This window comes from Pristiophorus japonicus, unplaced genomic scaffold (assembly GCF_044704955.1).
Source record: "Pristiophorus japonicus isolate sPriJap1 unplaced genomic scaffold, sPriJap1.hap1 HAP1_SCAFFOLD_99, whole genome shotgun sequence".
NCBI classification, from domain to species: Eukaryota; Metazoa; Chordata; class Chondrichthyes; family Pristiophoridae; genus Pristiophorus; species Pristiophorus japonicus.
Window position 1 is genome coordinate 1,603,774 of NW_027254919.1, and position 25,013 is coordinate 1,628,786.

General features: G+C 41.7%; 20 non-coding genes across 20 annotated transcripts; all 20 read right to left on the bottom strand.

Moving 5' to 3' along the window:
- Window positions 1–764: 764 nt before the first annotated feature.
- Window positions 765–836, bottom strand: trnaq-cug (transfer RNA glutamine (anticodon CUG)). Its single transcript has one exon. It is a non-coding gene; the product is annotated as a tRNA-Gln (tRNA).
- Window positions 837–2,057: 1,221 nt separating this feature from the next.
- On the bottom strand, window positions 2,058–2,129 carry trnaq-cug (transfer RNA glutamine (anticodon CUG)). The gene has a single exon. It is a non-coding gene; the product is annotated as a tRNA-Gln (tRNA).
- A 1,221-nt stretch (window positions 2,130–3,350) lies between these two features.
- On the bottom strand, window positions 3,351–3,422 carry trnaq-cug (transfer RNA glutamine (anticodon CUG)). Its single transcript has one exon. It is a non-coding gene; the product is annotated as a tRNA-Gln (tRNA).
- A 1,221-nt stretch (window positions 3,423–4,643) lies between these two features.
- On the bottom strand, window positions 4,644–4,715 carry trnaq-cug (transfer RNA glutamine (anticodon CUG)). The gene has a single exon. It is a non-coding gene; the product is annotated as a tRNA-Gln (tRNA).
- Window positions 4,716–5,936: 1,221 nt separating this feature from the next.
- On the bottom strand, window positions 5,937–6,008 carry trnaq-cug (transfer RNA glutamine (anticodon CUG)). Its single transcript has one exon. It is a non-coding gene; the product is annotated as a tRNA-Gln (tRNA).
- A 1,221-nt stretch (window positions 6,009–7,229) lies between these two features.
- trnaq-cug (transfer RNA glutamine (anticodon CUG)) lies at window positions 7,230–7,301 on the bottom strand. Its single transcript has one exon. It is a non-coding gene; the product is annotated as a tRNA-Gln (tRNA).
- Window positions 7,302–9,168: 1,867 nt separating this feature from the next.
- Window positions 9,169–9,240, bottom strand: trnaq-cug (transfer RNA glutamine (anticodon CUG)). Its single transcript has one exon. It is a non-coding gene; the product is annotated as a tRNA-Gln (tRNA).
- A 1,221-nt stretch (window positions 9,241–10,461) lies between these two features.
- Window positions 10,462–10,533, bottom strand: trnaq-cug (transfer RNA glutamine (anticodon CUG)). The gene has a single exon. It is a non-coding gene; the product is annotated as a tRNA-Gln (tRNA).
- Window positions 10,534–11,754: 1,221 nt separating this feature from the next.
- trnaq-cug (transfer RNA glutamine (anticodon CUG)) lies at window positions 11,755–11,826 on the bottom strand. Its single transcript has one exon. It is a non-coding gene; the product is annotated as a tRNA-Gln (tRNA).
- Window positions 11,827–13,047: 1,221 nt separating this feature from the next.
- trnaq-cug (transfer RNA glutamine (anticodon CUG)) lies at window positions 13,048–13,119 on the bottom strand. The gene has a single exon. It is a non-coding gene; the product is annotated as a tRNA-Gln (tRNA).
- A 1,221-nt stretch (window positions 13,120–14,340) lies between these two features.
- trnaq-cug (transfer RNA glutamine (anticodon CUG)) lies at window positions 14,341–14,412 on the bottom strand. Its single transcript has one exon. It is a non-coding gene; the product is annotated as a tRNA-Gln (tRNA).
- A 574-nt stretch (window positions 14,413–14,986) lies between these two features.
- trnaq-cug (transfer RNA glutamine (anticodon CUG)) lies at window positions 14,987–15,058 on the bottom strand. The gene has a single exon. It is a non-coding gene; the product is annotated as a tRNA-Gln (tRNA).
- A 1,222-nt stretch (window positions 15,059–16,280) lies between these two features.
- Window positions 16,281–16,352, bottom strand: trnaq-cug (transfer RNA glutamine (anticodon CUG)). The gene has a single exon. It is a non-coding gene; the product is annotated as a tRNA-Gln (tRNA).
- Window positions 16,353–17,573: 1,221 nt separating this feature from the next.
- trnaq-cug (transfer RNA glutamine (anticodon CUG)) lies at window positions 17,574–17,645 on the bottom strand. Its single transcript has one exon. It is a non-coding gene; the product is annotated as a tRNA-Gln (tRNA).
- Window positions 17,646–18,866: 1,221 nt separating this feature from the next.
- On the bottom strand, window positions 18,867–18,938 carry trnaq-cug (transfer RNA glutamine (anticodon CUG)). Its single transcript has one exon. It is a non-coding gene; the product is annotated as a tRNA-Gln (tRNA).
- Window positions 18,939–20,159: 1,221 nt separating this feature from the next.
- trnaq-cug (transfer RNA glutamine (anticodon CUG)) lies at window positions 20,160–20,231 on the bottom strand. Its single transcript has one exon. It is a non-coding gene; the product is annotated as a tRNA-Gln (tRNA).
- Window positions 20,232–20,805: 574 nt separating this feature from the next.
- On the bottom strand, window positions 20,806–20,877 carry trnaq-cug (transfer RNA glutamine (anticodon CUG)). Its single transcript has one exon. It is a non-coding gene; the product is annotated as a tRNA-Gln (tRNA).
- A 1,221-nt stretch (window positions 20,878–22,098) lies between these two features.
- trnaq-cug (transfer RNA glutamine (anticodon CUG)) lies at window positions 22,099–22,170 on the bottom strand. Its single transcript has one exon. It is a non-coding gene; the product is annotated as a tRNA-Gln (tRNA).
- A 1,221-nt stretch (window positions 22,171–23,391) lies between these two features.
- trnaq-cug (transfer RNA glutamine (anticodon CUG)) lies at window positions 23,392–23,463 on the bottom strand. The gene has a single exon. It is a non-coding gene; the product is annotated as a tRNA-Gln (tRNA).
- A 1,221-nt stretch (window positions 23,464–24,684) lies between these two features.
- On the bottom strand, window positions 24,685–24,756 carry trnaq-cug (transfer RNA glutamine (anticodon CUG)). Its single transcript has one exon. It is a non-coding gene; the product is annotated as a tRNA-Gln (tRNA).
- Between the last annotated feature and the right edge of the window lie 257 nt (window positions 24,757–25,013).

Below are 25,013 nucleotides of genomic sequence, written 5' to 3' on the forward strand. Positions count from 1 at the left end.
CGATTTGAAAACTCGACTTGCAGATCAAGCATCAATGTCAAAGGCAACAAAACTGCAAACCTGCAGTTTTTTACTTGTTTGACCTGAATTTCCAGCAGCTGGGACAACAAGCATTCAGGCTCCCCTGAGATTTGAACCAGGATTGCTGGAGTTGAGAGTCCAGAGTGCACACCATTTCACCATGGAATCAACTACGGTCGCCCATTTGAAACATTCCTCAAAATCTACAAAATCAACTCCAACATTACACTTTGGATTGATATTTTTGCATTCACAGCGTCAGTTTCACCTATTTACGGTCTGTTAATTATTGATGCAGAGCAATTCACACAGATGCCGTTGAGGCTATGGGTTCTCAAATAGCTGTTTCTGTTTCAAACTGTTCAGCACAGATTGTACTTCAGTCTTGCCAGGTAAAACGTGTGTTAGCATTGCAATGCATTCATGCAAAATGCTTGGCATGAAAAGAAAATGCAACGTTTTGTTGAGTGCAATCCATGCATTTCAAAAGGCATTGCGTTTATTCATGCTGCGGAGTGCATATTGCACAGATAATCTCAGCACACATTGTGCAGGCAAAGGCAGCATTAAACAGCAAACTAATTTCTACTCTGCTGATTGGAACAGCTAACTGCCGGTTGAACACACGATTTGATAAACTCGACTTGCAGATCAAGCATCAATGACAAAGGCAACAAAACTGCCAAACAGCAGCCTTCTACATGCTTGGTCCAAATTTTCAGCAGCTGGGACAACAAACATTCAGGTTCCACCGAGATTTGAACTCGGATCGCTGGATTCAGAGTCCAGAGTGCTCACCATTACACCATGGAACCAACTATGCCAAAACATTTGAAAGCTTTCTCAAAATCTGCCAAATCAATTCCAACATTACACTTTGGATTGTCCTTTTTGCATTCACAGCGTCAGTTTCACCTCTTTACGGTCTGTTAATTATCGATGCAGAGCAATTCACACAGATGCCGTTGAGGCAATGGCTTCTCATAATATCTGTTTCTGTTTCACACTGTTCAGCACAGATTGTACTTCAGTCTTGCCAGGTAAAACGTGCGTTGGCATTGCAATGCATTCATGCAAAATTCTTGGCATGAAAAGAAAATGCAACGTTTTGTTGAGTGCAAACCATGTACTGCATGCATTTCAAAAGGCGTTGCATTTATTCATCCTGAGAAATGCCTATTGCACAGATAATCTCAGCACACATTATGCAGCATGAAACAGCAAACTAATTTTTCCTCTGCTGATTGGAACAGGGAACTGCCGGTTGAACACACGATTTGAAAACTCGACTTGCAGATCAAGCATCAATGTCAAAGGCAACAAAACTGCAAACCTGCAGTTTTTTACTTGTTTGACCTGAATTTCCAGCAGCTGGGACAACAAGCATTCAGGCTCCCCTGAGATTTGAACCAGGATTGCTAGAGTTTAGAGTCCAGAGTGCTCACCATTTCACCATGGAATCAACTACTGTCGCCCATTTGAAACATTCCTCAAAATCTACAAAATCAACTCCAACATTACACTTTGGATTGATATTTTTGCATTCACAGCGTCAGTTTCACCTATTTACGGTCTGTTAATTATCGATGCAGAGCAAATCACACAGATGCCGTTGAGGCTATGGGTTCTCAAATAGCTGTTTCTGTTTCAAACTGTTCAGCACAGATTGTACTTCAGTCTTGCCAGGTAAAACGTGTGTTAGCATTGCAATGCATTCATGCAAAATGCTTGGCATGAAAAGAAAATGCAACGTTTTGTTGAGTGCAATCCATGCATTTCAAAAGGCATTGCGTTTATTCATCCTGCGGAGTGCATATTGCACAGATAATCTCAGCACACATTGTGCAGGCAAAGGCAGCATTAAACAGCAAACTAATTTCTACTCTGCTGATTGGAACAGGTAACTGCCGGTTGAACACACGATTTGAAAACTCGACTTGCAGATCAAGCATCAATGACAAAGGCAACAAAACTGCCAAACAGCAGCCTTCTACATGCTTGGTCCAAATTTTCAGCAGCTGGGACAACAAACATTCAGGTTCCACCGAGATTTGAACTCGGATCGCTGGATTCAGAGTCCAGAGTGCTCACCATTACACCATGGAACCAACTATGCCAAAACATTTGAAAGCTTTCTCAAAATCTGCCAAATCAATTCCAACATTACACTTTGGATTGTCCTTTTTGCATTCACAGCGTCAGTTTCACCGATTTACGGGCTGTTAATTATCGATGCAGAGCAATTCACACAGATGCCGTTGAGGCAATGGCTTCTCATAATATCTATTTCTGTTTCACACTGTTCAGCACAGATTGTACTTCAGTCTTGGCAGGTAAAACGTGCGTTGGCATTGCAATGCATTCATGCAAAATGCTTGGCATGAAAAGAAAATGCAACGTTTTGTTGAGTGCAAACCATGTACTGCATGCATTTCAAAAGGCGTTGCATTTATTCATCCTGAGGAATGCATATTGCACAGATAATCTCAGCGCACATTATGCAGCATGAAACAGCAAACTAATTTCTGCTCTGCTGATTGGAACAGGTAACTGCCGGTTGAACACACGATTTGAAAACTCGACTTGCAGATCAAGCATCAATGTCAAAGGCAACAAAACTGCAAACCTGCAGTTTTTTACTTGTTTGACCTGAATTTCCAGCAGCTGGGACAACAACCATTCAGGCTCCCCTGAGATTTGAACCAGGATTGCTGGAGTTGAGAATCTAGAGTGCTCACCATTTCACCATGGAATCAACTACGGTCGCCCATTTGAAACATTCCTCAAAATCTACAAAATCAACTCCAACATTACACTTTGGATTGATATTTTTGCATTCACAGCGTCAGTTTCACCTATTTACGGTCTGTTAATTATTGATGCAGAGCAATTCACACAGATGCCGTTGAGGCTATGGGTTCTCAAATAGCTGTTTCTGTTTCAAACTGTTCAGCACAGATTGTACTTCAGTCTTGCCAGGTAAAACGTGTGTTAGCATTGCAATGCATTCATGCAAAATGCTTGGCATGAAAAGAAAATGCAACGTTTTGTTGAGTGCAATCCATGCATTTCAAAAGGCATTGCGTTTATTCATGCTGCGGAGTGCATATTGCACAGATAATCTCAGCACACATTGTGCAGGCAAAGGCAGCATTAAACAGCAAACTAATTTCTACTCTGCTGATTGGAACAGCTAACTGCCGGTTGAACACACAATTTGAAAACTCGACTTGCAGATCAAGCATCAATGACAAAGGCAACAAAACTGCCAAACAGCAGCCTTCTACATGCTTGGTCCAAATTTTCAGCAGCTGGGACAACAAACATTCAGGTTCCACCGAGATTTGAACTCGGATCGCTGGATTCAGAGTCCAGAGTGCTCACCATTACACCATGGAACCAACTATGCCAAAACATTTGAAAGCTTTCTCAAAATCTGCCAAATCAATTCCAACATTACACTTTGGATTGTCCTTTTTGCATTCACAGCGTCAGTTTCACCTCTTTACGGTCTGTTAATTATCGATGCAGAGCAATTCACACAGATGCCGTTGAGGCAATGGCTTCTCATAATATCTGTTTCTGTTTCACACTGTTCAGCACAGATTGTACTTCAGTCTTGCCAGGTAAAACGTGCGTTGGCATTGCAATGCATTCATGCATAATGCTTGGCATGAAAAGAAAATGCAACGTTTTGTTGAGTGCAAACCATGTACTGCATGCATTTCAAAAGGCGTTGCATTTATTCATCCTGAGGAATGCCTATTGCACAGATAATCTCAGCACACATTATGCAGCATGAAACAGCAAACTAATTTTTCCTCTGCTGATTGGAACAGGGAACTGCCGGTTGAACACACGATTTGAAAACTCGACTTGCAGATCAAGCATCAATGTCAAAGGCAACAAAACTGCAAACCTGCAGTTTTTTACTTGTTTGACCTGAATTTCCAGCAGCTGGGACAACAAGCATTCAGGCTCCCCTGAGATTTGAACCAGGATTGCTAGAGTTTAGAGTCCAGAGTGCTCACCATTTCACCATGCAATCAACTACGGTCGCCCATTTGAAACATTCCTCAAAATCTACAAAATCAACTCCAACATTACACTTTGGATTGATATTTTTGCATTCACAGCGTCAGTTTCACCTATTTACGGTCTGTTAATTATCGATGCAGAGCAATTCACACAGATGCCGTTGAGGCTATGGGTTCTCAAATAGCTGTTTCTGTTTCAAACTGTTCAGCACAGATTGTACTTCAGTCTTGCCAGGTAAAACGTGTGTTAGCATTGCAATGCATTCATGCAAAATGCTTGGCATGAAAAGAAAATGCAACGTTTTGTTGAGTGCAATCCATGCATTTCAAAAGGCATTGCGTTTATTCATGCTGCGGAGTGCATATTGCACAGATAATCTCAGCACACATTGTGCAGGCAAAGGCAGCATTAAACAGCAAACTAATTTCTACTCTGCTGATTGGAACAGCTAACTGCCGGTTGAACACACGATTTGAAAACTCGACTTGCAGATCAAGCATCAATGACAAAGGCAACAAAACTGCCAAACAGCAGCCTTCTACATGCTTGGTCCAAATTTTCAGCAGCTGGGACAACAAACATTCAGGTTCCACCGAGATTTGAACTCGGATCGCTGGATTCAGAGTCCAGAGTGCTCACCATTACACCATGGAACCAACTATGCCAAAACATTTGAAAGCTTTCTCAAAATCTGCCAAATCAATTCCAACATTACACTTTGGATTGTCCTTTTTGCATTCACAGCGTCAGTTTCACCGATTTACGGGCTGTTAATTATCGATGCAGAGCAATTCACACAGATGCCGTTGAGGCAATGGCTTCTCATAATATCTATTTCTGTTTCACACTGTTCAGCACAGATTGTACTTCAGTCTTGGCAGGTAAAACGTGCGTTGGCATTGCAATGCATTCATGCAAAATGCTTGGCATGAAAAGAAAATGCAACGTTTTGTTGAGTGCAAACCATGTACTGCATGCATTTCAAAAGGCGTTGCATTTATTCATCCTGAGGAATGCATATTGCACAGATAATCTCAGCGCACATTATGCAGCATGAAACAGCAAACTAATTTCTGCTCTGCTGATTGGAACAGGTAACTGCCGGTTGAACACACGATTTGAAAACTCGACTTGCAGATCAAGCATCAATGTCAAAGGCAACAAAACTGCAAACCTGCAGTTTTTTACTTCTTTGACCTGAATTTCCAGCAGCTGGGACAACAACCATTCAGGCTCCCCTGAGATTTGAACCAGGATTGCTGGAGTTGAGAGTCCAGAGTGCACACCATTTCACCATGGAATCAACTACGGTCGCCCATTTGAAACATTCCTCAAAATCTACAAAATCAACTCCAACATTACACTTTGGATTGATATTTTTGCATTCACAGCGTCAGTTTCACCTATTTACGGTCTGTTAATTATTGATGCAGAGCAATTCACACAGATGCCGTTGAGGCTATGGGTTCTCAAATAGCTGTTTCTGTTTCAAACTGTTCAGCACAGATTGTACTTCAGTCTTGCCAGGTAAAACGTGTGTTAGCATTGCAATGCATTCATGCAAAATGCTTGGCATGAAAAGAAAATGCAACGTTTTGTTGAGTGCAATCCATGCATTTCAAAAGGCATTGCGTTTATTCATGCTGCGGAGTGCATATTGCACAGATAATCTCAGCACACATTGTGCAGGCAAAGGCAGCATTAAACAGCAAACTAATTTCTACTCTGCTGATTGGAACAGCTAACTGCCGGTTGAACACACGATTTGAAAACTCGACTTGCAGATCAAGCATCAATGACAAAGGCAACAAAACTGCCAAACAGCAGCCTTCTACATGCTTGGTCCAAATTTTCAGCAGCTGGGACAACAAACATTCAGGTTCCACCGAGATTTGAACTCGGATCGCTGGATTCAGAGTCCAGAGTGCTCACCATTACACCATGGAACCAACTATGCCAAAACATTTGAAAGCTTTCTCAAAATCTGCCAAATCAATTCCAACATTACACTTTGGATTGTCCTTTTTGCATTCACAGCGTCAGTTTCACCTCTTTACGGTCTGTTAATTATCGATGCAGAGCAATTCACACAGATGCCGTTGAGGCAATGGCTTCTCATAATATCTGTTTCTGTTTCACACTGTTCAGCACAGATTGTACTTCAGTCTTGCCAGGTAAAACGTGCGTTGGCATTGCAATGCATTCATGCATAATGCTTGGCATGAAAAGAAAATGCAACGTTTTGTTGAGTGCAAACCATGTACTGCATGCATTTCAAAAGGCGTTGCATTTATTCATCCTGAGGAATGCCTATTGCACAGATAATCTCAGCACACATTATGCAGCATGAAACAGCAAACTAATTTTTCCTCTGCTGATTGGAACAGGGAACTGCCGGTTGAACACACGATTTGAAAACTCGACTTGCAGATCAAGCATCAATGTCAAAGGCAACAAAACTGCAAACCTGCAGTTTTTTACTTGTTTGACCTGAATTTCCAGCAGCTGGGACAACAAGCATTCAGGCTCCCCTGAGATTTGAACCAGGATTGCTAGAGTTTAGAGTCCAGAGTGCTCACCATTTCACCATGCAATCAACTACGGTCGCCCATTTGAAACATTCCTCAAAATCTACAAAATCAACTCCAACATTACACTTTGGATTGATATTTTTGCATTCACAGCGTCAGTTTCACCTATTTACGGTCTGTTAATTATCGATGCAGAGCAATTCACACAGATGCCGTTGAGGCTATGGGTTCTCAAATAGCTGTTTCTGTTTCAAACTGTTCAGCACAGATTGTACTTCAGTCTTGCCAGGTAAAACGTGTGTTAGCATTGCAATGCATTCATGCAAAATGCTTGGCATGAAAAGAAAATGCAACGTTTTGTTGAGTGCAATCCATGCATTTCAAAAGGCATTGCGTTTATTCATGCTGCGGAGTGCATATTGCACAGATAATCTCAGCACACATTGTGCAGGCAAAGGCAGCATTAAACAGCAAACTAATTTCTACTCTGCTGATTGGAACAGCTAACTGCCGGTTGAACACACGATTTGAAAACTCGACTTGCAGATCAAGCATCAATGACAAAGGCAACAAAACTGCCAAACAGCAGCCTTCTACATGCTTGGTCCAAATTTTCAGCAGCTGGGACAACAAACATTCAGGTTCCACCGAGATTTGAACTCGGATCGCTGGATTCAGAGTCCAGAGTGCTCACCATTACACCATGGAACCAACTATGCCAAAACATTTGAAAGCTTTCTCAAAATCTGCCAAATCAATTCCAACATTACACTTTGGATTGTCCTTTTTGCATTCACAGCGTCAGTTTCACCGATTTACGGGCTGTTAATTATCGATGCAGAGCAATTCACACAGATGCCGTTGAGGCAATGGCTTCTCATAATATCTATTTCTGTTTCACACTGTTCAGCACAGATTGTACTTCAGTCTTGGCAGGTAAAACGTGCGTTGGCATTGCAATGCATTCATGCAAAATGCTTGGCATGAAAAGAAAATGCAACGTTTTGTTGAGTGCAAACCATGTACTGCATGCATTTCAAAAGGCGTTGCATTTATTCATCCTGAGGAATGCATATTGCACAGATAATCTCAGCGCACATTATGCAGCATGAAACAGCAAACTAATTTCTGCTCTGCTGATTGGAACAGGTAACTGCCGGTTGAACACACGATTTGAAAACTCGACTTGCAGATCAAGCATCAATGTCAAAGGCAACAAAACTGCAAACCTGCAGTTTTTTACTTCTTTGACCTGAATTTCCAGCAGCTGGGACAACAACCATTCAGGCTCCCCTGAGATTTGAACCAGGATTGCTGGAGTTGAGAGTCCAGAGTGCACACCATTTCACCATGGAATCAACTACGGTCGCCCATTTGAAACATTCCTCAAAATCTACAAAATCAACTCCAACATTACACTTTGGATTGATATTTTTGCATTCACAGCGTCAGTTTCACCTATTTACGGTCTGTTAATTATTGATGCAGAGCAATTCACACAGATGCCGTTGAGGCTATGGGTTCTCAAATAGCTGTTTCTGTTTCAAACTGTTCAGCACAGATTGTACTTCAGTCTTGCCAGGTAAAACGTGTGTTAGCATTGCAATGCATTCATGCAAAATGCTTGGCATGAAAAGAAAATGCAACGTTTTGTTGAGTGCAAACCATGTACTGCATGCATTTCAAAAGGCGTTGCATTTATTCATCCTGAGGAATGCATATTGCACAGATAATCTCAGCGCACATTATGCAGCATGAAACAGCAAACTAATTTCTGCTCTGCTGATTGGAACAGGTAACTGCCGGTTGAACACACGATTTGAAAACTCGACTTGCAGATCAAGCATCAATGTCAAAGGCAACAAAACTGCAAACCTGCAGTTTTTTACTTCTTTGACCTGAATTTCCAGCAGCTGGGACAACAACCATTCAGGCTCCCCTGAGATTTGAACCAGGATTGCTGGAGTTGAGAGTCCAGAGTGCACACCATTTCACCATGGAATCAACTACGGTCGCCCATTTGAAACATTCCTCAAAATCTACAAAATCAACTCCAACATTACACTTTGGATTGATATTTTTGCATTCACAGCGTCAGTTTCACCTATTTACGGTCTGTTAATTATTGATGCAGAGCAATTCACACAGATGCCGTTGAGGCTATGGGTTCTCAAATAGCTGTTTCTGTTTCAAACTGTTCAGCACAGATTGTACTTCAGTCTTGCCAGGTAAAACGTGTGTTAGCATTGCAATGCATTCATGCAAAATGCTTGGCATGAAAAGAAAATGCAACGTTTTGTTGAGTGCAATCCATGCATTTCAAAAGGCATTGCGTTTATTCATGCTGCGGAGTGCATATTGCACAGATAATCTCAGCACACATTGTGCAGGCAAAGGCAGCATTAAACAGCAAACTAATTTCTACTCTGCTGATTGGAACAGCTAACTGCCGGTTGAACACACGATTTGAAAACTCGACTTGCAGATCAAGCATCAATGACAAAGGCAACAAAACTGCCAAACAGCAGCCTTCTACATGCTTGGTCCAAATTTTCAGCAGCTGGGACAACAAACATTCAGGTTCCACCGAGATTTGAACTCGGATCGCTGGATTCAGAGTCCAGAGTGCTCACCATTACACCATGGAACCAACTATGCCAAAACATTTGAAAGCTTTCTCAAAATCTGCCAAATCAATTCCAACATTACACTTTGGATTGTCCTTTTTGCATTCACAGCGTCAGTTTCACCGATTTACGGGCTGTTAATTATCGATGCAGAGCAATTCACACAGATGCCGTTGAGGCAATGGCTTCTCATAATATCTATTTCTGTTTCACACTGTTCAGCACAGATTGTACTTCAGTCTTGGCAGGTAAAACGTGCGTTGGCATTGCAATGCATTCATGCAAAATGCTTGGCATGAAAAGAAAATGCAACGTTTTGTTGAGTGCAAACCATGTACTGCATGCATTTCAAAAGGCGTTGCATTTATTCATCCTGAGGAATGCATATTGCACAGATAATCTCAGCGCACATTATGCAGCATGAAACAGCAAACTAATTTCTGCTCTGCTGATTGGAACAGGTAACTGCCGGTTGAACACACGATTTGAAAACTCGACTTGCAGATCAAGCATCAATGTCAAAGGCAACAAAACTGCAAACCTGCAGTTTTTTACTTCTTTGACCTGAATTTCCAGCAGCTGGGACAACAACCATTCAGGCTCCCCTGAGATTTGAACCAGGATTGCTGGAGTTGAGAGTCCAGAGTGCACACCATTTCACCATGGAATCAACTACGGTCGCCCATTTGAAACATTCCTCAAAATCTACAAAATCAACTCCAACATTACACTTTGGATTGATATTTTTGCATTCACAGCGTCAGTTTCACCTATTTACGGTCTGTTAATTATTGATGCAGAGCAATTCACACAGATGCCGTTGAGGCTATGGGTTCTCAAATAGCTGTTTCTGTTTCAAACTGTTCAGCACAGATTGTACTTCAGTCTTGCCAGGTAAAACGTGTGTTAGCATTGCAATGCATTCATGCAAAATGCTTGGCATGAAAAGAAAATGCAACGTTTTGTTGAGTGCAATCCATGCATTTCAAAAGGCATTGCGTTTATTCATGCTGCGGAGTGCATATTGCACAGATAATCTCAGCACACATTGTGCAGGCAAAGGCAGCATTAAACAGCAAACTAATTTCTACTCTGCTGATTGGAACAGCTAACTGCCGGTTGAACACACGATTTGAAAACTCGACTTGCAGATCAAGCATCAATGACAAAGGCAACAAAACTGCCAAACAGCAGCCTTCTACATGCTTGGTCCAAATTTTCAGCAGCTGGGACAACAAACATTCAGGTTCCACCGAGATTTGAACTCGGATCGCTGGATTCAGAGTCCAGAGTGCTCACCATTACACCATGGAACCAACTATGCCAAAACATTTGAAAGCTTTCTCAAAATCTGCCAAATCAATTCCAACATTACACTTTGGATTGTCCTTTTTGCATTCACAGCGTCAGTTTCACCTCTTTACGGTCTGTTAATTATCGATGCAGAGCAATTCACACAGATGCCGTTGAGGCAATGGCTTCTCATAATATCTGTTTCTGTTTCACACTGTTCAGCACAGATTGTACTTCAGTCTTGCCAGGTAAAACGTGCGTTGGCATTGCAATGCATTCATGCATAATGCTTGGCATGAAAAGAAAATGCAACGTTTTGTTGAGTGCAAACCATGTACTGCATGCATTTCAAAAGGCGTTGCATTTATTCATCCTGAGGAATGCCTATTGCACAGATAATCTCAGCACACATTATGCAGCATGAAACAGCAAACTAATTTTTCCTCTGCTGATTGGAACAGGGAACTGCCGGTTGAACACACGATTTGAAAACTCGACTTGCAGATCAAGCATCAATGTCAAAGGCAACAAAACTGCAAACCTGCAGTTTTTTACTTGTTTGACCTGAATTTCCAGCAGCTGGGACAACAAGCATTCAGGCTCCCCTGAGATTTGAACCAGGATTGCTAGAGTTTAGAGTCCAGAGTGCTCACCATTTCACCATGCAATCAACTACGGTCGCCCATTTGAAACATTCCTCAAAATCTACAAAATCAACTCCAACATTACACTTTGGATTGATATTTTTGCATTCACAGCGTCAGTTTCACCTATTTACGGTCTGTTAATTATCGATGCAGAGCAATTCACACAGATGCCGTTGAGGCTATGGGTTCTCAAATAGCTGTTTCTGTTTCAAACTGTTCAGCACAGATTGTACTTCAGTCTTGCCAGGTAAAACGTGTGTTAGCATTGCAATGCATTCATGCAAAATGCTTGGCATGAAAAGAAAATGCAACGTTTTGTTGAGTGCAATCCATGCATTTCAAAAGGCATTGCGTTTATTCATGCTGCGGAGTGCATATTGCACAGATAATCTCAGCACACATTGTGCAGGCAAAGGCAGCATTAAACAGCAAACTAATTTCTACTCTGCTGATTGGAACAGCTAACTGCCGGTTGAACACACGATTTGAAAACTCGACTTGCAGATCAAGCATCAATGACAAAGGCAACAAAACTGCCAAACAGCAGCCTTCTACATGCTTGGTCCAAATTTTCAGCAGCTGGGACAACAAACATTCAGGTTCCACCGAGATTTGAACTCGGATCGCTGGATTCAGAGTCCAGAGTGCTCACCATTACACCATGGAACCAACTATGCCAAAACATTTGAAAGCTTTCTCAAAATCTGCCAAATCAATTCCAACATTACACTTTGGATTGTCCTTTTTGCATTCACAGCGTCAGTTTCACCGATTTACGGGCTGTTAATTATCGATGCAGAGCAATTCACACAGATGCCGTTGAGGCAATGGCTTCTCATAATATCTATTTCTGTTTCACACTGTTCAGCACAGATTGTACTTCAGTCTTGGCAGGTAAAACGTGCGTTGGCATTGCAATGCATTCATGCAAAATGCTTGGCATGAAAAGAAAATGCAACGTTTTGTTGAGTGCAAACCATGTACTGCATGCATTTCAAAAGGCGTTGCATTTATTCATCCTGAGGAATGCATATTGCACAGATAATCTCAGCGCACATTATGCAGCATGAAACAGCAAACTAATTTCTGCTCTGCTGATTGGAACAGGTAACTGCCGGTTGAACACACGATTTGAAAACTCGACTTGCAGATCAAGCATCAATGTCAAAGGCAACAAAACTGCAAACCTGCAGTTTTTTACTTCTTTGACCTGAATTTCCAGCAGCTGGGACAACAACCATTCAGGCTCCCCTGAGATTTGAACCAGGATTGCTGGAGTTGAGAGTCCAGAGTGCACACCATTTCACCATGGAATCAACTACGGTCGCCCATTTGAAACATTCCTCAAAATCTACAAAATCAACTCCAACATTACACTTTGGATTGATATTTTTGCATTCACAGCGTCAGTTTCACCTATTTACGGTCTGTTAATTATTGATGCAGAGCAATTCACACAGATGCCGTTGAGGCTATGGGTTCTCAAATAGCTGTTTCTGTTTCAAACTGTTCAGCACAGATTGTACTTCAGTCTTGCCAGGTAAAACGTGTGTTAGCATTGCAATGCATTCATGCAAAATGCTTGGCATGAAAAGAAAATGCAACGTTTTGTTGAGTGCAATCCATGCATTTCAAAAGGCATTGCGTTTATTCATGCTGCGGAGTGCATATTGCACAGATAATCTCAGCACACATTGTGCAGGCAAAGGCAGCATTAAACAGCAAACTAATTTCTACTCTGCTGATTGGAACAGCTAACTGCCGGTTGAACACACGATTTGAAAACTCGACTTGCAGATCAAGCATCAATGACAAAGGCAACAAAACTGCCAAACAGCAGCCTTCTACATGCTTGGTCCAAATTTTCAGCAGCTGGGACAACAAACATTCAGGTTCCACCGAGATTTGAACTCGGATCGCTGGATTCAGAGTCCAGAGTGCTCACCATTACACCATGGAACCAACTATGCCAAAACATTTGAAAGCTTTCTCAAAATCTGCCAAATCAATTCCAACATTACACTTTGGATTGTCCTTTTTGCATTCACAGCGTCAGTTTCACCTCTTTACGGTCTGTTAATTATCGATGCAGAGCAATTCACACAGATGCCGTTGAGGCAATGGCTTCTCATAATATCTGTTTCTGTTTCACACTGTTCAGCACAGATTGTACTTCAGTCTTGCCAGGTAAAACGTGCGTTGGCATTGCAATGCATTCATGCAAAATGCTTGGCATGAAAAGAAAATGCAACGTTTTGTTGAGTGCAAACCATGTACTGCATGCATTTCAAAAGGCGTTGCATTTATTCATCCTGAGGAATGCCTATTGCACAGATAATCTCAGCACACATTATGCAGCATGAAACAGCAAACTAATTTTTCCTCTGCTGATTGGAACAGGGAACTGCCGGTTGAACACACGATTTGAAAACTCGACTTGCAGATCAAGCATCAATGTCAAAGGCAACAAAACTGCAAACCTGCAGTTTTTTACTTGTTTGACCTGAATTTCCAGCAGCTGGGACAACAAGCATTCAGGCTCCCCTGAGATTTGAACCAGGATTGCTAGAGTTTAGAGTCCAGAGTGCTCACCATTTCACCATGGAATCAACTACTGTCGCCCATTTGAAACATTCCTCAAAATCTACAAAATCAACTCCAACATTACACTTTGGATTGATATTTTTGCATTCACAGCGTCAGTTTCACCTATTTACGGTCTGTTAATTATCGATGCAGAGCAAATCACACAGATGCCGTTGAGGCTATGGGTTCTCAAATAGCTGTTTCTGTTTCAAACTGTTCAGCACAGATTGTACTTCAGTCTTGCCAGGTAAAACGTGTGTTAGCATTGCAATGCATTCATGCAAAATGCTTGGCATGAAAAGAAAATGCAACGTTTTGTTGAGTGCAATCCATGCATTTCAAAAGGCATTGCGTTTATTCATCCTGCGGAGTGCATATTGCACAGATAATCTCAGCACACATTGTGCAGGCAAAGGCAGCATTAAACAGCAAACTAATTTCTACTCTGCTGATTGGAACAGGTAACTGCCGGTTGAACACACGATTTGAAAACTCGACTTGCAGATCAAGCATCAATGACAAAGGCAACAAAACTGCCAAACAGCAGCCTTCTACATGCTTGGTCCAAATTTTCAGCAGCTGGGACAACAAACATTCAGGTTCCACCGAGATTTGAACTCGGATCGCTGGATTCAGAGTCCAGAGTGCTCACCATTACACCATGGAACCAACTATGCCAAAACATTTGAAAGCTTTCTCAAAATCTGCCAAATCAATTCCAACATTACACTTTGGATTGTCCTTTTTGCATTCACAGCGTCAGTTTCACCGATTTGCGGTCTGTTAATTATCGATGCAGAGCAATTCACACAGATGCCGTTGAGGCAATGGCTTCTCATAATATCTGTTTCTGTTTCACACTGTTCAGCACAGATTGTACTTCAGTCTTGGCAGGTAAAACGTGCGTTGGCATTGCAATGCATTCATGCAAAATGCTTGGCATGAAAAGAAAATGCAACGTTTTGTTGAGTGCAAACCATGTACTGCATGCATTTCAAAAGGCGTTGCATTTATTCATCCTGAGGAATGCATATTGCACAGATAATCTCAGCACACATTATGCAGCATGAAACAGCAAACTAATTTCTGCTCTGCTGATTGGAACAGCTAACTGCCGGTTGAACACACGATTTGAAAACTCGACTTGCAGATCAAGCATCAATGACAAAGGCAACAAAACTGCCAAACAGCAGCCTTCTACATGCTTGGTCCAAATTTTCAGCAGCAGGGACAATAAACATTCAGGTTCCACCGAGATGTGAACTCAGATCGCTGGATTCAGAGTCCAGAGTGCTCACCATTACACCATGGAACCAACTATGCCAAAACATTTGAAAGCTTTCTCAAAATCTTCCAAATCAATTCCAACATTACACTTTGGATTGTCCTTTTTGCATTCATAGCGTCAGTTTCACCGATTTACGGTCTGTTAATTATCGATGCAGAGCAATTCACACAGATGCCGTTGAGGCAATGGCTTCTCATAATATCTGTTTCTGTTTCACACTGTTCAGCACAGATTGTACTTCAGTCTTGCCAGGTAAAACGTGCGTTGGCATTGCAATGCATTCATGCATAATGCTTGGCATGAAAAGAAAATGCAACGTTTTGTTGAGTGCAAACCATGTACTGCATGCATTTCAAAAGGCGTTGCATTTATTCATCCTGAGGAATGCCTATTGCACAGATAATCTCAGCACACATTATGCAGCATGAAACAGCAAACTAATTTTTCCTCTGCTGATTGGAACAGGTAACTGCCGGTTGAACACACGATTTGAAAACTCGACTTGCAGATCAAGCATCAATGTCAAAGGCAACAAAACTGCAAACCTGCAGTTTTTTACTTGTTTGACCTGAATTTCCAGCAGCTGGGACAACAACCATTCAGGCTCCCCTGAGATTTGAACCAGGATTGCTGGAGTTGAGAGTCCAGAGTGCACACCATTTCACCATGGAATCAACTACGGTCGCCCATTTGAAACATTCCTCAAAATCTACAAAATCAACTCCAACATTACACTTTGGATTGATATTTTTGCATTCACAGCGTCAGTTTCACCTATTTACGGTCTGTTAATTATTGATGCAGAGCAATTCACACAGATGCCGTTGAGGCTATGGGTTCTCAAATAGCTGTTTCTGTTTCAAACTGTTCAGCACAGATTGTACTTCAGTCTTGCCAGGTAAAACGTGTGTTAGCATTGCAATGCATTCATGCAAAATGCTTGGCATGAAAAGAAAATGCAACGTTTTGTTGAGTGCAATCCATGCATTTCAAAAGGCATTGCGTTTATTCATGCTGCGGAGTGCATATTGCACAGATAATCTCAGCACACATTGTGCAGGCAAAGGCAGCATTAAACAGCAAACTAATTTCTACTCTGCTGATTGGAACAGCTAACTGCCGGTTGAACACACGATTTGATAAACTCGACTTGCAGATCAAGCATCAATGACAAAGGCAACAAAACTGCCAAACAGCAGCCTTCTACATGCTTGGTCCAAATTTTCAGCAGCTGGGACAACAAACATTCAGGTTCCACCGAGATTTGAACTCGGATCGCTGGATTCAGAGTCCAGAGTGCTCACCATTACACCATGGAACCAACTATGCCAAAACATTTGAAAGCTTTCTCAAAATCTGCCAAATCAATTCCAACATTACACTTTGGATTGTCCTTTTTGCATTCACAGCGTCAGTTTCACCTCTTTACGGTCTGTTAATTATCGATGCAGAGCAATTCACACAGATGCCGTTGAGGCAATGGCTTCTCATAATATCTGTTTCTGTTTCACACTGTTCAGCACAGATTGTACTTCAGTCTTGCCAGGTAAAACGTGCGTTGGCATTGCAATGCATTCATGCAAAATGCTTGGCATGAAAAGAAAATGCAACGTTTTGTTGAGTGCAAACCATGTACTGCATGCATTTCAAAAGGCGTTGCATTTATTCATCCTGAGAAATGCCTATTGCACAGATAATCTCAGCACACATTATGCAGCATGAAACAGCAAACTAATTTTTCCTCTGCTGATTGGAACAGGGAACTGCCGGTTGAACACACGATTTGAAAACTCGACTTGCAGATCAAGCATCAATGTCAAAGGCAACAAAACTGCAAACCTGCAGTTTTTTACTTGTTTGACCTGAATTTCCAGCAGCTGGGACAACAAGCATTCAGGCTCCCCTGAGATTTGAACCAGGATTGCTAGAGTTTAGAGTCCAGAGTGCTCACCATTTCACCATGGAATCAACTACTGTCGCCCATTTGAAACATTCCTCAAAATCTACAAAATCAACTCCAACATTACACTTTGGATTGATATTTTTGCATTCACAGCGTCAGTTTCACCTATTTACGGTCTGTTAATTATCGATGCAGAGCAAATCACACAGATGCCGTTGAGGCTATGGGTTCTCAAATAGCTGTTTCTGTTTCAAACTGTTCAGCACAGATTGTACTTCAGTCTTGCCAGGTAAAACGTGTGTTAGCATTGCAATGCATTCATGCAAAATGCTTGGCATGAAAAGAAAATGCAACGTTTTGTTGAGTGCAATCCATGCATTTCAAAAGGCATTGCGTTTATTCATCCTGCGGAGTGCATATTGCACAGATAATCTCAGCACACATTGTGCAGGCAAAGGCAGCATTAAACAGCAAACTAATTTCTACTCTGCTGATTGGAACAGGTAACTGCCGGTTGAACACACGATTTGAAAACTCGACTTGCAGATCAAGCATCAATGACAAAGGCAACAAAACTGCCAAACAGCAGCCTTCTACATGCTTGGTCCAAATTTTCAGCAGCTGGGACAACAAACATTCAGGTTCCACCGAGATTTGAACTCGGATCGCTGGATTCAGAGTCCAGAGTGCTCACCATTACACCATGGAACCAACTATGCCAAAACATTTGAAAGCTTTCTCAAAATCTGCCAAATCAATTCCAACATTACACTTTGGATTGTCCTTTTTGCATTCACAGCGTCAGTTTCACCGATTTACGGGCTGTTAATTATCGATGCAGAGCAATTCACACAGATGCCGTTGAGGCAATGGCTTCTCATAATATCTATTTCTGTTTCACACTGTTCAGCACAGATTGTACTTCAGTCTTGGCAGGTAAAACGTGCGTTGGCATTGCAATGCATTCATGCAAAATGCTTGGCATGAAAAGAAAATGCAACGTTTTGTTGAGTGCAAACCATGTACTGCATGCATTTCAAAAGGCGTTGCATTTATTCATCCTGAGGAATGCATATTGCACAGATAATCTCAGCGCACATTATGCAGCATGAAACAGCAAACTAATTTCTGCTCTGCTGATTGGAACAGGTAACTGCCGGTTGAACACACGATTTGAAAACTCGACTTGCAGATCAAGCATCAATGTCAAAGGCAACAAAACTGCAAACCTGCAGTTTTTTACTTGTTTGACCTGAATTTCCAGCAGCTGGGACAACAACCATTCAGGCTCCCCTGAGATTTGAACCAGGATTGCTGGAGTTGAGAGTCCAGAGTGCACACCATTTCACCATGGAATCAACTACGGTCGCCCATTTGAAACATTCCTCAAAATCTGCAAAATCAACTCCAACATTACACTTTGGATTGATATTTTTGCATTCACAGCGTCAGTTTCACCTATTTACGGTCTGTTAATTATTGATGCAGAGCAATTCACACAGATGCCGTTGAGGCTATGGGTTCTCAAATAGCTGTTTCTGTTTCAAACTGTTCAGCACAGATTGTACTTCAGTCTTGCCAGGTAAAACGTGTGTTAGCATTGCAATGCATTCATGCAAAATGCTTGGCATGAAAAGAAAATGCAACGTTTTGTTGAGTGCAATCCATGCATTTCAAAAGGCATTGCGTTTATTCATGCTGCGGAGTGCATATTGCACAGATAATCTCAGCACACATTGTGCAGGCAAAGGCAGCATTAAACAGCAAACTAATTTCTACTCTGCTGATTGGAACAGCTAACTGCCGGTTGAACACACGATTTGAAAACTCGACTTGCAGATCAAGCATCAATGACAAAGGCAACAAAACTGCCAAACAGCAGCCTTCTACATGCTTGGTCCAAATTTTCAGCAGCTGGGACAACAAACATTCAGGTTCCACCGAGATTTGAACTCGGATCGCTGGATTCAGAGTCCAGAGTGCTCACCATTACACCATGGAACCAACTATGCCAAAACATTTGAAAGCTTTCTCAAAATCTGCCAAATCAATTCCAACATTACACTTTGGATTGTCCTTTTTGCATTCACAGCGTCAGTTTCACCTCTTTACGGTCTGTTAATTATCGATGCAGAGCAATTCACACAGATGCCGTTGAGGCAATGGCTTCTCATAATATCTGTTTCTGTTTCACACTGTTCAGCACAGATTGTACTTCAGTCTTGCCAGGTAAAACGTGCGTTGGCATTGCAATGCATTCATGCAAAATGCTTGGCATGAAAAGAAAATGCAACGTTTTGTTGAGTGCAAACCATGTACTGCATGCATTTCAAAAGGCGTTGCATTTATTCATCCTGAGGAATGCCTATTGCACAGATAATCTCAGCACACATTATGCAGCATGAAACAGCAAACTAATTTTTCCTCTGCTGATTGGAACAGGGAACTGCCGGTTGAACACACGATTTGAAAACTCGACTTGCAGATCAAGCATCAATGTCAAAGGCAACAAAACTGCAAACCTGCAGTTTTTTACTTGTTTGACCTGAATTTCCAGCAGCTGGGACAACAAGCATTCAGGCTCCCCTGAGATTTGAACCAGGATTGCTAGAGTTTAGAGTCCAGAGTGCTCACCATTTCACCATGGAATCAACTACTGTCGCCCATTTGAAACATTCCTCAAAATCTACAAAATCAACTCCAACATTACACTTTGGATTGATATTTTTGCATTCACAGCGTCAGTTTCACCTATTTACGGTCTGTTAATTATCGATGCAGAGCAAATCACACAGATGCCGTTGAGGCTATGGGTTCTCAAATAGCTGTTTCTGTTTCAAACTGTTCAGCACAGATTGTACTTCAGTCTTGCCAGGTAAAACGTGTGTTAGCATTGCAATGCATTCATGCAAAATGCTTGGCATGAAAAGAAAATGCAACGTTTTGTTGAGTGCAATCCATGCATTTCAAAAGGCATTGCGTTTATTCATCCTGCGGAGTGCATATTGCACAGATAATCTCAGCACACATTGTGCAGGCAAAGGCAGCATTAAACAGCAAACTAATTTCTACTCTGCTGATTGGAACAGGTAACTGCCGGTTGAACACACGATTTGAAAACTCGACTTGCAGATCAAGCATCAATGACAAAGGCAACAAAACTGCCAAACAGCAGCCTTCTACATGCTTGGTCCAAATTTTCAGCAGCTGGGACAACAAACATTCAGGTTCCACCGAGATTTGAACTCGGATCGCTGGATTCAGAGTCCAGAGTGCTCACCATTACACCATGGAACCAACTATGCCAAAACATTTGAAAGCTTTCTCAAAATCTGCCAAATCAATTCCAACATTACACTTTGGATTGTCCTTTTTGCATTCACAGCGTCAGTTTCACCGATTTGCGGTCTGTTAATTATCGATGCAGAGCAATTCACACAGATGCCGTTGAGGCAATGGCTTCTCATAATATCTGTTTCTGTTTCACACTGTTCAGCACAGATTGTACTTCAGTCTTGGCAGGTAAAACGTGCGTTGGCATTGCAATGCATTCATGCAAAATGCTTGGCATGAAAAGAAAATGCAACGTTTTGTTGAGTGCAAACCATGTACTGCATGCATTTCAAAAGGCGTTGCATTTATTCATCCTGAGGAATGCATATTGCACAGATAATCTCAGCACACATTATGCAGCATGAAACAGCAAACTAATTTCTGCTCTGCTGATTGGAACAGCTAACTGCCGGTTGAACACACGATTTGAAAACTCGACTTGCAGATCAAGCATCAATGACAAAGGCAACAAAACTGCCAAACAGCAGCCTTCTACATGCTTGGTCCAAATTTTCAGCAGCAGGGACAATAAACATTCAGGTTCCACCGAGATGTGAACTCAGATCGCTGGATTCAGAGTCCAGAGTGCTCACCATTACACCATGGAACCAACTATGCCAAAACATTTGAAAGCTTTCTCAAAATCTGCCAAATCAATTCCAACATTACACTTTGGATTGTCCTTTTTGCATTCATAGCGTCAGTTTCACCGATTTACGGTCTGTTAATTATCGATGCAGAGCAATTCACACAGATGCCGTTGAGGCAATGGCTTCTCATAATATCTGTTTCTGTTTCACACTGTTCAGCACAGATTGTACTTCAGTCTTGCCAGGTAAAACGTGCGTTGGCATTGCAATGCATTCATGCATAATGCTTGGCATGAAAAGAAAATGCAACGTTTTGTTGAGTGCAAACCATGTACTGCATGCATTTCAAAAGGCGTTGCATTTATTCATCCTGAGGAATGCCTATTGCACAGATAATCTCAGCACACATTATGCAGCATGAAACAGCAAACTAATTTTTCCTCTGCTGATTGGAACAGGTAACTGCCGGTTGAACACACGATTTGAAAACTCGACTTGCAGATCAAGCATCAATGTCAAAGGCAACAAAACTGCAAACCTGCAGTTTTTTACTTGTTTGACCTGAATTTCCAGCAGCTGGGACAACAAGCATTCAGGCTCCCCTGAGATTTGAACCAGGATTGCTGGAGTTGAGAGTCCAGAGTGCACACCATTTCACCATGGAATCAACTACGGTCGCCCATTTGAAACATTCCTCAAAATCTACAAAATCAACTCCAACATTACACTTTGGATTGATATTTTTGCATTCACAGCGTCAGTTTCACCTATTTACGGTCTGTTAATTATTGATGCAGAGCAATTCACACAGATGCCGTTGAGGCTATGGGTTCTCAAATAGCTGTTTCTGTTTCAAACTGTTCAGCACAGATTGTACTTCAGTCTTGCCAGGTAAAACGTGTGTTAGCATTGCAATGCATTCATGCAAAATGCTTGGCATGAAAAGAAAATGCAACGTTTTGTTGAGTGCAATCCATGCATTTCAAAAGGCATTGCGTTTATTCATGCTGCGGAGTGCATATTGCACAGATAATCTCAGCACACATTGTGCAGGCAAAGGCAGCATTAAACAGCAAACTAATTTCTACTCTGCTGATTGGAACAGCTAACTGCCGGTTGAACACACGATTTGAAAACTCGACTTGCAGATCAAGCATCAATGACAAAGGCAACAAAACTGCCAAACAGCAGCCTTCTACATGCTTGGTCCAAATTTTCAGCAGCTGGGACAACAAACATTCAGGTTCCACCGAGATTTGAACTCGGATCGCTGGATTCAGAGTCCAGAGTGCTCACCATTACACCATGGAACCAACTATGCCAAAACATTTGAAAGCTTTCTCAAAATCTGCCAAATCAATTCCAACATTACACTTTGGATTGTCCTTTTTGCATTCACAGCGTCAGTTTCACCGATTTACGGTCTGTTAATTATCGATGCAGAGCAATTCACACAGATGCCGTTGAGGCAATGGCTTCTCATAATATCTGTTTCTGTTTCACACTGTTCAGCACAGATTGTACTTCAGTCTTGCCAGGTAAAATGTGCGTTGGCATTGCAATGCATTCATGCAAAATGCTTGGCATGAAAAGAAAATGCAACGTTTTGTTGAGTGCAAACCATGTACTGCATGCATTTCAAAAGGCGTTGCATTTATTCATCCTGAGAAATGCCTATTGCACAGATAATCTCAGCACACATTATGCAGCATGAAACAGCAAACTAATTTTTCCTCTGCTGATTGGAACAGGGAACTGCCGGTTGAACACACGATTTGAAAACTCGACTTGCAGATCAAGCATCAATGTCAAAGGCAACAAAACTGCAAACCTGCAGTTTTTTACTTGTTTGACCTGAATTTCCAGCAGCTGGGACAACAAGCATTCAGGCTCCCCTGAGATTTGAACCAGGATTGCTAGCGTTTAGAGTCCAGAGTGCTCACCATTTCACCATGGAATCAACTACTGTCGCCCATTTGAAACATTCCTCAAAATCTACAAAATCAACTCCAACATTACACTTTGGATTGATATTTTTGCATTCACAGCGTCAGTTTCACCTATTTACGGTCTGTTAATTATCGATGCAGAGCAAATCACACAGATGCCGTTGAGGCTATGGGTTCTCAAATAGCTGTTTCTGTTTCAAACTGTTCAGCACAGATTGTACTTCAGTCTTGCCAGGTAAAACGTGTGTTAGCATTGCAATGCATTCATGCAAAATGCTTGGCATGAAAAGAAAATGCAACGTTTTGTTGAGTGCAATCCATGCATTTCAAAAGGCATTGCGTTTATTCATCCTGCGGAGTGCATATTGCACAGATAATCTCAGCACACATTGTGCAGGCAAAGGCAGCATTAAACAGCAAACTAATTTCTACTCTGCTGATTGGAACAGGTAACTGCCGGTTGAACACACGATTTGAAAACTCGACTTGCAGATCAAGCATCAATGACAAAGGCAACAAAACTGCCAAACAGCAGCCTTCTACATGCTTGGTCCAAATTTTCAGCAGCTGGGACAACAAACATTCAGGTTCCACCAAGATTTGAACTCGGATCGCTGGATTCAGAGTCCAGAGTGCTCACCATTACACCATGGAACCAACTATGCCAAAACATTTGAAAGCTTTCTCAAAATCTGCCAAATCAATTCCAACATTACACTTTGGATTGTCCTTTTTGCATTCACAGCGTCAGTTTCACCGATTTACGGTCTGTTAATTATCGATGCAGAGCAATTCACACAGATGCCGTTGAGGCAATGGCTTCTCATAATATCTGTTTCTGTTTCACACTGTTCAGCACAGATTGTACTTCAGTCTTGCCAGGTAAAACGTGCGTTGGCATTGCAATGCATTCATGCATAATGCTTGGCATGAAAAGAAAATGCAACGTTTTGTTGAGTGCAAACCATGTACTGCATGCATTTCAAAAGGCGTTTCATTTATTCATCCTGAGGAATGCCTATTGCACAGATAATCTCAGCACACATTATGCAGCATGAAACAGCAAACTAATTTTTCCTCTGCTGATTGGAACAGGGAACTGCCGGTTGAACACACGATTTGAAAACTCGACTTGCAGATCAAGCATCAATGTCAAAGGCAACAAAACTGCAAACCTGCAGTTTTTTACTTGTTTGACCTGAATTTCCAGCAGCTGGGACAACAAGCATTCAGGCTCCCCTGAGATTTGAACCAGGATTGCTAGAGTTTAGAGTCCAGAGTGCTCACCATTTCACCATGGAATTAACTACGGTCGCCCATTTGAAACATTCCTCAAAATCTACAAAATCAACTCCAACATTACACTTTGGATTGATATTTTTGCATTCACAGCGTCAGTTTCACCTATTTACGGTCTGTTAATTATCGATGCAGAGCAATTCACACAGATGCCGTTGAGGCTATGGGTTCTCAAATAGCTGTTTCTGTTTCAAACTGTTCAGCACAGATTGTACTTCAGTCTTGCCAGCTAAAACGTGTGTTAGCATTGCAATGCATTCATGCAAAATGCTTGGCATGAAAAGAAAATGCAACGTTTTGTTGAGTGCAATCCATGCATTTCAAAAGGCATTGCGTTTATTCATGCTGCGGAGTGCATATTGCACAGATAATCTCAGCACACATTGTGCAGGCAAAGGCAGCATTAAACAACAAACTAATTTCTACTCTGCTGATTGGAACAGCTCACTGCCGGTTGAACACACGATTTGAAAACTCGACTTGCAGATCAAGCATCAATGACAAAGGCAACAAAACTGCCAAACAGCAGCCTTCTACGTGCTTGGTCCAAATTTTCAGCATCTGGGACAACAAACATTCAGGTTCCACCGAGATTTGATCTCGGATCGCTGGATTCAGAGTCCAGAGTGCTCACCATTACACCATGGAACTAACTATGCCAAAACGTTTGAAAGCTTTCTCAAAATCTGCCAAATCAATTCCAACATTACACTTTGGATTGTCCTTTTTGCATTCACAGCGTCAGTTTCACCGATTTACGGTCTGTTAATTATCGATGCAGAGCAATTCACACAGATGCCGTTGAGGCTATGGGTTCTCAAGTAGCTGTTTCTGTTTCAAACTGTTCAGCACAGATTGTACTTCAGTCTTGCCAGGTAAAACGTGTGTTGGCATTGCAATGCATTCCT